The sequence below is a fragment of the Silene latifolia genome, unplaced genomic scaffold (genome assembly GCF_048544455.1).
Source record: "Silene latifolia isolate original U9 population unplaced genomic scaffold, ASM4854445v1 scaffold_96, whole genome shotgun sequence".
NCBI classification, from domain to species: Eukaryota; Viridiplantae; Streptophyta; class Magnoliopsida; order Caryophyllales; family Caryophyllaceae; genus Silene; species Silene latifolia.
In genome coordinates, this window is record NW_027413827.1 from 2,604,459 (window position 1) to 2,618,640 (window position 14,182).

At 37.4% G+C, this 14,182-nt stretch overlaps 1 long non-coding RNA gene and 1 other non-coding gene across 2 annotated transcripts; one reads left to right on the forward strand and one right to left on the reverse strand.

The window, feature by feature from the left end:
• Positions 1–2,113: 2,113 nt before the first annotated feature.
• LOC141640669 (uncharacterized) lies at positions 2,114–4,284 on the reverse strand. Its single transcript, XR_012543108.1, has 2 exons — positions 3,928–4,284; positions 2,114–2,850 (listed from the first exon to the last, which is right to left on the reverse strand). It is a non-coding gene; the product is annotated as an uncharacterized LOC141640669 (long non-coding RNA).
• Positions 4,285–13,750: 9,466 nt separating this feature from the next.
• LOC141640687 (small nucleolar RNA R71) lies at positions 13,751–13,857 on the forward strand. Its single transcript, XR_012543124.1, has one exon. It is a non-coding gene; the product is annotated as a small nucleolar RNA R71 (small nucleolar RNA).
• Positions 13,858–14,182: the final 325 nt, after the last annotated feature.

Sequence of the window (14,182 nt, forward strand, 5' to 3'; positions counted from 1 at the left end):
TCCTGAAACTTTCCTCAATGTGGAGCAACCGGCGGATGAAACTGTTGTTGTTCTCGATCATAGTAAGAGTCTTAAGGATGATATCATTCATTTTGTTGGAGTTTGGAGTTTGTTTTGAAAGATTAAGTAGGGTTAATTTATTTGGAGTTTGTTTTAGCAGTTAGGGTTTGGAGATGTATATATTGAGATAATGGAAATGTTAGTTGAGATAATGAATGTATTTATACTAAGCAATGTGTGGGTTGAGTTGTTTTTTAATTAATATATATGTTAGGAAGTTGTGCCATAATCATCATCATATCTCTCAATGCTGCTTCAAATCTTATTACTAACCCTTCTCATTCCATATTGTCCGTTCATATGCATAGTGATGGCAGTAATAATGCATGCATCGGAATTATAACGGGCCGTAATTATGCATGCATCTAGTAATATTTAATTTAATTTTTTTTTTTTTAAAGAACAAACAACAACGGTTATTTATTAAAAAACTGTTGTCTTTAGTTATAACAACGGTTTTGTATATTACAACCGTTGTTATAACTTTCCCCCCAAAATTGAGTCACACTTTCCACAACGGGTTTTTATTCTTAAAACCGTTGTTAATAGTTTTAACAACGGGTTCCTTAAGAAAACCAACCGTTGTTAAAACCTTTTACAACGGACGCTTTAACAACGTTCGCTTTTTAAAATAACAACGGTTTTTAACCGTTGTTATAACCTGTATCTATAGTAGTGACATAATATCATTTATATGTCTCATAATCAAATGACAACTACTCTGGTTCCATTTCCTATGTACAGGTTGACATTATTTTAAGGCTAATCGCCACACGATTATCATCCCATGTGCCAAATATAATTATGATAACCACTATCGATATCAAATATTGATGAAGTGGTACAAGTATAAATAATATCAATCATTTAGATATCTAGAGAAGAAGGAACCTTTTAGGTGTCACACACCCAACTTTCTTATTCTCCAAAAAGTTAGGGGTATTATCTCTACTAATGTCATACATATTTAAAATAGCAACAAGTTTGGTCTGGATTGGCATCGCACGAAGGTTTGGTGTTGCTATTCACAATAGCTTAGCATTAACCTTTGCTTTGAGCCAATTCTTTAACCAAACCAAATTCCTTCTTGAAACTCGTCCTAATCTTAACTATTAAGATATACACATCCCTCTTAAAGCTCCCACTCACTTCTAAGAAACTTTCTGAAGTGAATGTGGTAATTGGTTAATCATGCTTTCAAACAAATCATATTACCAATTCGTTCCAACGTTTTTACGTACTTAAACAATTTAAGTATGTGTAACCATTTATCTCAAGAGCAAAAAGATTGTAGTATCGTTGTTGTAAATAAAATGATATTGCAAAATCAAAACACTTTTAACTAAGCAAATATCCCGTTTGTACTCTTTACAAGAGACCCTTACAACGGACAATATGAGGATTAAAAGAATTGCAAATTATTGTCATTAGCTATGGTGGTAAAACGGAGAAAAAAAAACGAATAATCGAAAATTTAAGTTACCGAATACTTTTAGAAAACTATTTTCATGTATAATGGATTATCGATTCTATAGATTGAGGAGCGAATTGAATACTAACCATTGCGCGATATAAAAAATAGTAAAAAAAATGAAGTAAGTGGGAAATATAACATTCATCGTAAACAAATACTTGAAAAACAATTTTATCAAGTTAAATACGCATTTATATAATTATCCCTCACCTGAACTATATAAATGATCCCGAGATCCGTCTCTAAATAAACCTCGGCCCGGTGACGCCAGACATACGAGATCTAAATAAATTCGGTGAGTCAACCCTTTGACTGATTCTACATTTAGAACTCTCGGTCGACAGATTTCAAGTAAATCCATCTCCTAGCCCCGGAACACAAAACTGGGCCCGGTGAAGCCAGACATACCAATCTTGTAATTCCGTCGAGTCCAACCAACTTTTATGTGTAATGACATTTATTAATCTACTTTCCCAACGTAAAAAAGGAACACCACGGTGAGCCGTACCTACCCCCTAATAAAGAAGGGATTCATAGGTGTTACTAATTGGAAGGGCTAGTCTGAATATTTAAACAATGTGAGAGATCTTGTCAATTTATTATCAATTCCCTTTAAGTGAACTAAAATGGCGAATTCTCGATAATTTTAATTGACAACATTCGAAAAACGAATAAAATGCATGTAATGGCGATTTGGCATGAATGCATTTAAAAATGTAATAACAAATCCTAGTACTGCCTCTTAATTTAGTTAATCTAATTAACTATTACAACTTCGGAAACCAACTCCTTGGTCCCTTGAACATCATTGGAACGCCTTCCAATCTAGCTTGGTCTTTTGGAAACTTCGGTCTTCATCGGAACTCCTTTCCGAAAGGCACCGTCTTTAGGACCCCGCCAATATTTGTAATAAATAGTTACAAGTATAAAAATGAACTACATAGCAATTCCTATTATACATTTGTAAAATAACAATAAAAATAAAAATAAATCTATTAATATTACAAAACAGCGATACGAGATCGCAAATAACTACAAACCAAATCGGTATTCCCTTACATTACGGGAAATACCAATTAAACTAACTAGGCCATACTAGACAAATTACATTAATAAATTACATAAATTTAAATGACATTTATTTTTAAAAAAATGCGAATAACAATCATATTTAAACATGCCCTAAAATGCCAAATCGCCCTATAAACCATGATATTGATATTAAGCTCGTAATTTTGGTTAATTAAGTGATTTTTAACCATTAAAATTACAAATTAGTACTTAAATCAAATTTAAGCACAAGATGGCTTCCCAACCTGTTTTGAGACTCAAAAATTAGTCTTCACTAATTTCTTGACGATTTCATAACCTTTTATGAAAAATTGCTAATTAAAACATATTTAATCATAACTTTTATGAAATAAATCCAAACAAAATAATAAAATTATGAAAATTTTAAAAATAATTTTTTTTTATACTGGAACATTTCCAGTAACTCTAAATTTTAAAAATTTTGTCCAAAAAATTATTTTGTATCAAATACACAATTTTAAACACGATTTTTGCAACTTTTACGATATTATTATAAATTAAATATAAAAATTCTAAAAAATACCAAATAATTTAGTATTTTGCAACATTTTACAGAACCTTAAAATGTAAAAAATTTTATCAAAAAATTTCGATTTGAATTTGAGAAAATTATGGTTACATATTATTGATTTTATTGCATAAAAACCAATAAACATGCAAAAATTAATTAAATTAATTTTATAAGTTTACATATAATGTATACTACATGCCAGTAACCTTAGATAAATTTTTCATGCCAAAAATTATATTTTAACAATATTTAACCAATATAATCACATTTTACTGATATTTAACTATTAAAAATCAATAATCATGCAAAATTAATCAAATTAATTTTCTAATTTTTACTTACTCTAATTAATCCATGTATGTGAGAATATATTAAAATTTCATGGCCAGAATTAACATCCAAATATTTTTAGTTAACTATTAACCAATTTTATGCATATTAAGACGGTCTTAAGACGGAAAAATCTATTAATTAGCAATAAAATTCCATAATTAACCAAATTTGACCAAAACCATTTTTAGGTCAGAATGTATACATGCAACCCTAATTTTTGTGCCAAACATATTTATACACAAGAATTACGATTTTATTAAGTCATCTTATAACTCGATAAAATGGTCGAAAATCAACATGCATGCAACGACTGAACTCTGATACCACTTGAAGGTGCTAGACCCCTAATTAGACTCTCTAATTAGTAACTAAATTACATGTTAATTTAGTATATGCATGATCTAGTTACATGCATGAGATTATAATGGCAAAAATGAGTAAAAGTAATTTTCCTTACATTGCTAGTAGGAAATTATGGGCACAACAAAAGACTCCTCCTTTGTTGTTCTTGAGCTAAATATGAATGGAAGATCCTCCTTCTTCCTACTACTCATAGTAGAGTACCTCCTATGGTGGCACCCAAGACTAACCCCAATACTACTAATATAAATTAGACTAGAAAAATACTAGTTGAAAGCCCTTAATAATATTTATGTATTATTACTACTTATAATACTTGGTAAATATTATCATTTGTGATTTTATTTTGATGAAATTTTGATCAACTTTTGATCAAGACGATGAAGAAAATGATGGAAAAAGGTTCCACTTTTTCTTACATGTTACACGGCCAAAAGGGTCTTTTATGGGCAAATTTTTGTCTAAAATTTTCATCTCACTAATGATCAAAGGGTGGGGTATATATAAGAGGTCAAATGTAAAGAAATCAACCAAAACATACCATGTGCTTAGGTTGAGTGTTTGGTAAATAAAAGTGTGTTAAACACTACTTATATGACCGGTCCAAACATATCATATGGGTCTTATTTTAACTTTTGACATTTGTCCCACAAATGCATATAAGTCCTATATTTAATTATCTTATATAATTAAATATTAATTTGATTATTGAACACTTAAATAATACAAATTAGTGAATACTATACACTCGACTCTTAAGTGACCATTTATCATTTTATCAATATAAAATGTGTCTTATGAAACCCATTTAGCTAATTTTTACAACTCCTTGTAATTATAATTAGCTAAATTACCTCCGCCTCAAAATATATATACACCGTATTAATATAGTAAATTAACTATTAAGTACTATATTTCATCTCAACATTTATTATTCGATCATCAAATAATTGATAATAAATTTCTTTCGCCCGAGTTCTTAACTCATCATCAAAATATAATTCACTTGAGTTATAAAAGTCATCACATATAAGGGACTAATTAATCATATCTCATATAAACAATTAGTATATATATTGGGGTTACCTCCTATATGTGTGACTGTAAGGGATCAGCTGACCACCGTCGTCATACGACAGTAACGCCAAACCCTAGTCGGCCAATCGTTACCGATGAACGACGATCAGCTGACGAGTATTAATAATAAATATCCCGGTTATATTCCTTTAATGAGATTTATAAAGTAAACGCATTATTGTGGAGGACACTCACTCCAACAGGAACTTCCTAGCCGGTCAGGGGACCTGCTACCGGGACCCCGGCTGGGAGTCCCTATACTTCTTGTTTTCCTCAAACTTCAATTTCATAGTCAGGAGGTTCCCAGCCGGCTAGGGCACCGTCCGCCTATGAGCCGGCTGGGACACCTATGCTTCGTATTTTCTTCGACAGTTTCCTATTTCAAATCCCGACTTCTTGCTAGCCTCGGAATGCGTGCTTCCCACTTTCAAACCGACTCAACATCTAATCTTTCACAAGTTGACTTCAAAATCCAAATCCTTTTAACACTAACTAAGATGCATGCAATATGTACAAAAAATGGTGGTTCTTATGAAACTCCACCAAACCTATCATCTTGAATTTGTTTTCAATCCGACTCCTCCTCAGGGAGGGGGTCCCCGAGGTAGAGCACTTCAATCGCCCCTTTCTCATCTTCATTATAGTATCGCTTCACCATTTAGCCATTGACTTTGAAGCTTCCATCGTCCTCGCTCCATAGCTCAAATGCACCACAAGGGGAGATATGTGTTACTTTGAAGTGCCCCGACCAACGTGATCGGAGCTTTCCCGGAAATACCTTGACTTTCAAATTAAAAAGGAGCAGCACTAGGGGTCCTACACTCACATCCTTGTTGACAACCATGGCATCATGTCATTTCTTTGTTTGGTCCTTGTAGATTTTTAGAGCTTTCATATGCTTCCTTCCTCAACTCTTCAAGCTCATTTATTTGGAGAAACCATATTGCACCGGCCGAGTCGATGACAAAGTTTATTTCCTTCAAGTCCCACCATGCTTTATATTCTAGATCCATCAGCAAGTGGCAAGCCATCCCATAAAAAAATTTGTAGGGTGTGGTGCCAAGAGGTGTCTTGAATGCCGTTCTCAAGGCCCATAATACATCCGGTAGCTTTTTAGACCAATCCTTGCGACATTTATTGGTAACTTTCTCCAAAATAGATTTGATTTGGCGGTTAGAGACCTCCACTTGCCCACTCGTTTAAGGGTGGTAGGCAATGGGGGTTTTGTGCCGCACCCCATGTGTTTCTATCAAAACCTTAAATGTGCTCTTACTATCATTTGTTGGTGAAGCCACCGCCTCAATCCATTTGGACACATAGTCCACCTCAACTAGGATGTACTCATTTCCGCAAGAGTTTGGAAAAGGGCCCATAAAATCTATGTCCCAACAATAAAAAAGCTTGATCTCCAAGATGTTAGTGAGTGGCATCTCATTTCGTTTCCAGATATTTCCGGTCCTTTGACATGAATCACACGATTTCACCACCATGTGAATGTCCTTAAACATAGAAGGCCAATAAAACCCGCCTTGTAATACTTTGGCAATGGTTCTTGAAGTAGCCAAGTGTTCACCGTAGGCCGGGTTATGTAGCCTATCAACAATCTCAAGTCCTTCTTTTTTGGACACACACCTTCTAAACATGTCATCCCCACACTTCCGGAACAAGTGAGGATCTTCCCAAAAGTATCTCTTTACATCATGCTTCAATTTTCTTCTTTCCCTAGCTTCCATTTCATCGGGAATGAACCCACTAACCAAGTAGTTTGCCAAATCGGTAAACCATGTCACTTTGTCACTCACTTTCATTAATGCATCTTCTCTTAACCATTCATCGATCGGTCCGCTCTTATCAATTATCCCATGGTCATCCACCGTAAGCCTTGACAAATGATCGGCCGCAACATTTTCGGCCCCGGCTTTGTCTCTTATTTCTAGATCGAATTCTTGAAGCAATAGAACCCATATCAATAGTCTAGGCTTGGAATCCTTCTTGACCATTAGTTGTCTCAAGGCGGTGTGGTCGGTGTAAACCACCACCTTGGACCCCACAAGATATTGCCGGAACTTCTCAATGGCATGAACTATAGCTAGCATCTCTTTCTCCGTTGTTGAATTATTGCTTTGAGCTTGGTCCAAAATCTTGTTAGAATAGTAGATGACGTGATGTTTCTTGTCAACTACTTGACCAAGTACCGCTCCCACGGCATAATCCGATGCATCACACATTACTTCAAATGTGAGACTCCAATCCAGAGCCCGGATGATTGGAGCCGTGGTGAGAGCAAGCTTTAAGCTATCAAAGGACTCAAGGCAAACATCATCAAATACAATGGGGGCGTCGTTGAGAAGGAGTGAAGTCAATGGTTTTGCTATCTTTGAAAAATCTTTTATGAATCGCCTATAAAAGCCGGCATGTCCTAGAAAACTCCTCACCCCTTTCACATTTGTGGGAGGTGACAAGTTTTCTATGACCGATACTTTAGCACCATCAACTTCAATCCCTCTCTTGGAGACAATATGGCAAAGTACAACTCCCTCTTCCACCATAAAGTGGCATTTTTTCCAATTGAGGACCAAGTTGTGCTCCTCACACCGTCTCAAGACATTAGAGAGGTTAACCAATCCATGATCAAATGAGTCTCCATGGAAACTAAAGTCATCCATGAAGACTTCCATGCACTTTTCAAGAAAATCCGCAAAGATAGCCATCATGCACCTTTGAAAGGTGCCGGGTGCATTACACAACCCGAATGGCATCCTAAGGTAAACATATATATAATACCCGCCCCGTTAAAGACCCGTTGACCGCCGTTGACTGACCTTAGACACATGTCTAGACCTCTGAAAACCTTATTAGTTCGATCTTACATTATGATAACCTTTGGTAGTAGGAAGCTCGATCTAGCGTAGGCTACTCGATCGAGTAGCCCAGTGACTCGATCGAGTAGAGGCCACTCGATCGAGTAAGTTCCATACTTGATCGAGTAAGTTGAGTTCAGCGGTAATATATAAATCGTGAAGTCGTGAACCCAAAATCAGTTTTCATTTCAATTCTTCCTAAACCTAATCGTCGACACCTTTCTCTCCTTCACCAACCTTCATCTTTGGACCCCTATTATAATTGGAGGCACCATAGGATGGGAGGCACGAGTCGGGTAGCAGTCTTGTCGACGGAACGCCGAGCATAAGTAAGTCATCATCATCATCGTCTTCCTTAGTTTTGTTTGTGGTTGTGTTTGTTAGTAATAGGGTTTACCATACTGTTTGTAATAGGTGGTAATGGGGATTGCTTGTCATCATATGGATGGTTGTATGCGGTGTTGATGTCGATTGCTAAAGGTAGGTTTTCCTACTCAGTACTGTTGATTGTTAGTATGTTGGTTGTGTTTTTAGTTGGTATGGGTTTTGGTTACATTGATATTGTGGTTGGTTGTTGTTAATTGGCCTGTAGTTCGCGAGGTGCATCCTCGGCTTAGTGGAGTCACCTCGGGAATGGCTCCACGCCCTTGATTCACCCCTTTTGGTTCCCGCCACAAGGGGGATGTGCACATTAATGGACATGGGTTATGCGCTCAGTGGAGATGAGCGGGGCTTAGGTGGGAAAGACTGCGGTCTCTCACTGGCGGTGTGGAATATCTGTTGTGATGGATATTCTGGCAGGACGTTACCTTCGGGTAGTTGGATGATTGATGGGTGGTTGGAGGTGGAGTTGGGTTAGTGTTTGACGTACTTTGTGTTTTGTATTTCTTCAGTTACTGACCTTGTGTGGTGTTGTCTGTATTTCTCCTTGTCTTGTGTCTACGATGAACCATTATGGTGAGCAGTCAGTCTTCGCAGGTGTTGATATGTGGACCTTAGCTGGGTGCCTTGAAGGGACGAGTTTATCACTGAGTCATGGCATTGATAGTATCACCATAGTTGATAGTTGTTGTTATCAGTTGTACCCTTTTCTTTTATTGAGTTAAATTTGTAATAAATATAATTTTTCTTTTATTGACGTTATGATATTTACTATTCCTCGGGCAACCGAGATGGTAATGCCTTTATCTGCTAGTGAAGATCTTGTTAAGGCTCCTTGGTAGATGGGGGTGTTACAATATAAACCAACAGGACACGTGAAAGTCGTTTTTTCTTGGTCTTCCGGGTTAATTGGTACTTGGAAAAACCCGGAATATCCATCCAAAAAACAATAGTACGCGTGTCCCGACAACCTTTCAAGTATTTGGTCAATAAAAGGGATGGGGGAATACTCTTTGGGTCGCGGAGTTTACCTTTCGATAATCGATACACATACGCCTCCCGATGACCGGGCGTGTAGGCACACAAATTCCGTCCGCTTGCTCACCTTTCGATAATCGATACACATACGCCACCCGATGACCGGGCGTGTAGGCACACAAATTCCGTCCGCTTGCTCTACCATGGTCACGCCACCCTTTTTGGGAACCACATGAACGGGGCTCACCCATTTACTATCGGTTATTTCATAGATGATCCCCACTTCAAGTAGTTTTAAGACTTCATTCTTGATCACCTCGGCCATTTTGTGGTTCAACCTTCGTTGACCCTCAACCCATGGCCGGCTCTCCTCCTCAAGGTTAATATGATGCATACACAAATTAGGACTTAGTCCCTTGATATCCTCAATGCTATATCCCAGAGAGGCCTTGTGAGTCTTAAGAACCTTCAAAAGTTTTTGTTCTTGGACCTCGCTAAAATTAGCATTGATTATCACCGGATAAGTCTCTCCCTCACCTAAAAAGGCATACTTAAGTGAGGGAGGTAGGGTTTTGAGTTGTACCTTTGAGGGAGCAATCCCTCAACTTTCTTCAAGAGCTCATCATCAACCTCATGGTCTTCCTTCATTTCTTCATCATGGAGGGAAATTTTAAACGCTTCCTTCATCTCCGACTCTTCCTTTGCCACCTCTTTAACCACTTCCGCAATGACTTCAACCGTGCAAGCTTGGTTGAACTTTGGACCTTTCACCATATTAGGAAGGTGAAATTCAACCTTGTCACCCTCGATGCTAAAGGTTAGCCGCCCATCTCTAACATCAATTAAAACTCCTCCGGTAGCCAAGAATGGCCTACATAGGATGATGGGGGTGTGGCTATCCTCCAGGATGTCGAGGACGACAATGTCGGCAAGGATTAAATACTTTCTAACTTTGACGGGTACATCCTCAAGCACCCTAAGGGGCGTTTGACGGACCTATCCGCCAATTAGAGAGTCATATTTATCGGAATTAAATCACAAATACCAATTTTCTTGGCAACTTTTAAGGGAAGCACACTTACACTAGCCCCTACATCACACAAAGCTCTTGATATTGGAAGACCACCAACCACACAAGGAATGGAGAAGCTCCCCGGTTCACCAAGTTTATGTGGCATTTTGTTTAGGAGTAGAGCACTACAATCTTCCTTCATAGCCATCATTTGTTGGTCACCCAAGATCCTCTTCTTGGTCAAGATATCTTTTAAAAACTTGGAATAGCTTGGCATTTTCAATATGACTTCAGTAAAGGGTAGGGTCACTTCATGTTTTTCCAACATTTCACAAAACTTTGTATACTTGAAGTTTTCCCTAGACTTTAAAGCTCTTGTAGGATAGGGAATTCTAGTGACAAGTTGGGAATTAGAGGATACCTTGGGAAAAGTGGGCATGCTTGTTACCTTAGTATAAGGTTGAAGAAGGACCTATTAACCCACCTCCTCTTCATAGGGGAGGTCTTAACATTCTCATTGCTCTCTAGAGGAGCTTTTCCCTTTGATGTTCCCTCACTTGTAATCTTTTCCTTCGTGGCCTCAATAACCCTTGCCGATGGAGTCATTGGTGGGCTTTCCCCACCACCATTCATCACCAACTGTTTCCTCTTGGGATCCGAATCCACTTCAATTTCAAGGTCCTTGTAAGGGTCTTGAAGCTCAACCCCACTCCTTAAGACTACCGCGTGCGCTTGATGATTTGCGGAGGCGTCTTTTGAGCTTTGGCCTTGGGCAAGAAAGCCACCCGGCGGCCTTTGAGGGTTTGAAAGTGCTTGAGATGCCATTGTAGCCTCCATGTCCTACTTGAAGTTAGTCATGTCTTGGTGGTGAGATATTTGCATATTCTTCACCACTTTTATCAATTCACTAAATTGAGACTCCATAGATGGCTCTTGATGTGGTTGGTTGGTCAAGGGTAAAGGGAACCCATAGTCGTATCGGGCGTTGGGACCTTGATTGTTGTAGTTGTGTCCCCCGTGATAGTTCCACTTAAGCCATTGGTTGTTGAAATTTGACCCTTGGCCTTGTTCTTGGAAACCTTGGCCAAATCCTTGATTAGCTTGATTTATTTGGTCCCCTTGATAGAAGCCTTGATTGCTTTGGTTGCCCCCAAAAACTTGGTACCTTTGAGGTTGATTTCCAAAATTTTGGTTTTGGTTGTTGTGTGCCCATTGGTTTTGTTCCCAAAATTGTTTCTTTTACTTTGGACTCCACCCCTAGGTTCAGAAAACCCGGGTGGGTTGTTGTTTTTCCCTTGTGGTTGGAGGTGTTGCGGGTTTTGGACATAGGTACTTTTATAGCTAAAATTGGGGTGATTCTTCAAACCTGGATGATAGTAATCGGAGTTTGGATTGTAGACATTTGGGTTGTTGTAGGGTGGCCTTGGTGGCCTCATGTTGTTGTTGTTGTAGGTTTGAAAAGCGTTGACATCTTGAACATTATCATCGTATCCCACATTGTAAGCATTATTGGTACATACATCAAAAGTATGTTTGTTTCCTCCACATAATTCACAAAAAGAATTTGGAATGACCTTTTCCGTGGGTGGATCATGGGAGGCACTAGCTTGATGCACTTGACACTACAACAATGCACATCTTTAATGGCGTTTAATTTTGCTTTAGGCGGCATATGTTAATGCCGCGAGAGACAGTTGCAGCATTTGACCAAATGCCGCTAGATGCAATGTCGCTAAAAGTTCCTGGTGGCATTTATTTAAATGCTGGTAAATAGCTACATAAACGCCACCTAATCCCTTTGTACGAATTTCAAGATCCGCCCTTTTTCCTTTATAAAATTTGTTATTTATTGAAACACGTGCCATTGTTTTTTTTTTCTTTTTTAAATTTTAAATCCTTTTGGCTATTTAGTATTTTTTATGAATAAAATAAAATGTAACTAATAAAAAAAGGACAACTTATAAAATAATAGCATATAATATTGAAATTAAAATTTGTCATTACAAAAGCTTAGATGAGTATCAACTCAATCCAGTAACACTTAATCAGAAGGTAGTCTAAACTTATATTAGTATCAATGATCTAAAAGTTTGAAAACTAGTTATCTAGTCATAATAAAGAAAGAACTGAAAGTACTATATATCTCCATCTGACGGAAGTGCAAGCACTACTTTCATTTACCTTTTGGTTAGCTATTAACTGCAGGAATGCAGTAAGTATGCTTATACTCTAGAAAGGATAACTGTTGAAACGTTCACTGGTCAGCATACCCAGAAATCACAACTAACAAGCATCACATCGGGGTAGAAAAGTTTGATAAAATCGAGCAAGTAGTATAAAGTGAACCAGATAAACAAAAGCCATGTACTAATTCGCCAGCAGAAAAACAGAGAAACACAGTAAACTAGTAAGAGAACTGAACTTCATATATCATTAAAGTTCGATTCATAACACTTCAAATAAATACAAAAGACAAGAATCGATCATAAATCGACCCAAAAATAAGATACTCCATACCACCAAACTAAGAACCATACTACCTATATTCCGAAAACCTAATTAGCTTACATACACAAATACTTAAAACCACCCGTAAACAGCTTTCTTTGGCAATTTAGCCCAAACCCAAAAAGCAATATTGAAAGACTCCATAAACAAGAAAGGGACAAAAAGATAGGATAAGAACAAAAGTGATACAAAGTCTTAGTTTAAGACGATCTTAAGTTAAGAGGTACTCACAATCGATTTGAATAATGTAAAAATGAAAAGAGGGACTATGAGAGGTCTAAACTTAAACACCGTTTTAAGAAAAAATTAATCAAAAAATTCAAATCATCCGGATCTTGAGCACTACCAGTATTAAGCATAATACATATAAGTATCAAACAATCAAACAAATTAAATCAGTTAAAAAACGAAAAAAAGAAGTAATTTCTGGAAATTGACAAAGAATAAATGGGTAACAAATAAAATCAGAAATTGACAAAAAATTAATGGGTAACAAATGAAATCAAACAAATTGACAAATGAATTAGAAGGATATTATTGATCATTAAAAAAGAGGAATAAGGGAAGAGCAAACCTGCGGGAAATGGGTGAAAGAAGCGATCGGATCTGAAGTTAGGGTTTTCTGTATTTTGGACAAAGTAAATAGGAGTCTTTGTTTTATTTGGAAGCGGTAGTCAAATAAAGAGTGGAATGAATTATGTGAGGGCGGCAAACGAGTGACCAACATTTGCCAAATTAAATGCCACCTTAAGTATAACTATGGTGGCATTTTAATTTTTGCCACTACATAAACGTCATTAGAGATAGGAATTGTTGTAGTGTGATTTCTTTGCATTTGGTCGAATTTCTTTGTAAGACGATCGAGTTTGGCATTGGTCTCAGCATTTGAGCTAGAAGAGTTCTCTTGTGGATAGCGGCTATTTCTTCTCAACATGTTACCCCTCGACCCATAGTTAAATTCCGAATCAACCATGTTTTTTATAAGGGTTGATTCCTCTCCATCCCCTAGATGATCGAATCCTCCACCCGCGGAGGCATTCACCATTTCTTTGGTTCTTGGTAACAAAGTTTGGAAGAAGGTTTGGGTAATGTACTAAGACGGGATTCCATGGTGAGGACAACAAGCAATCAAGTCTTGGTATCTATCTCACGCTTCACCCAAGGACTCCCCATCTTCTTGTTAGAATATATGGATCTCATTCCGGAGCATAGCGGTCCTTGAAGAAGGATAATACTTGGTTAGGAAAGCCTTTGGCCAAGGCATCCCAAGTTGTGAAGGTATTTGGGGGGTGAATGTTCAACCACCGGTCTGCTTTATCTCTTAAGGAAAATGGAAACAACATAAGCCTCAATGTGTCCTCAGAGACTCCATTTCTTTTGATCATCTATACTTTGCTCTTGAACTTCCGAAGATGAGCATGGGCATCTTCATCAATATTGCCGATAAGATGTGTCTCTCTATCAACCCGAATTAGGCGGGATGAATCTCGAAGTTAGTAGGAGCCAAAGTACCAAAGTTGATTGGCGAAGAAGAG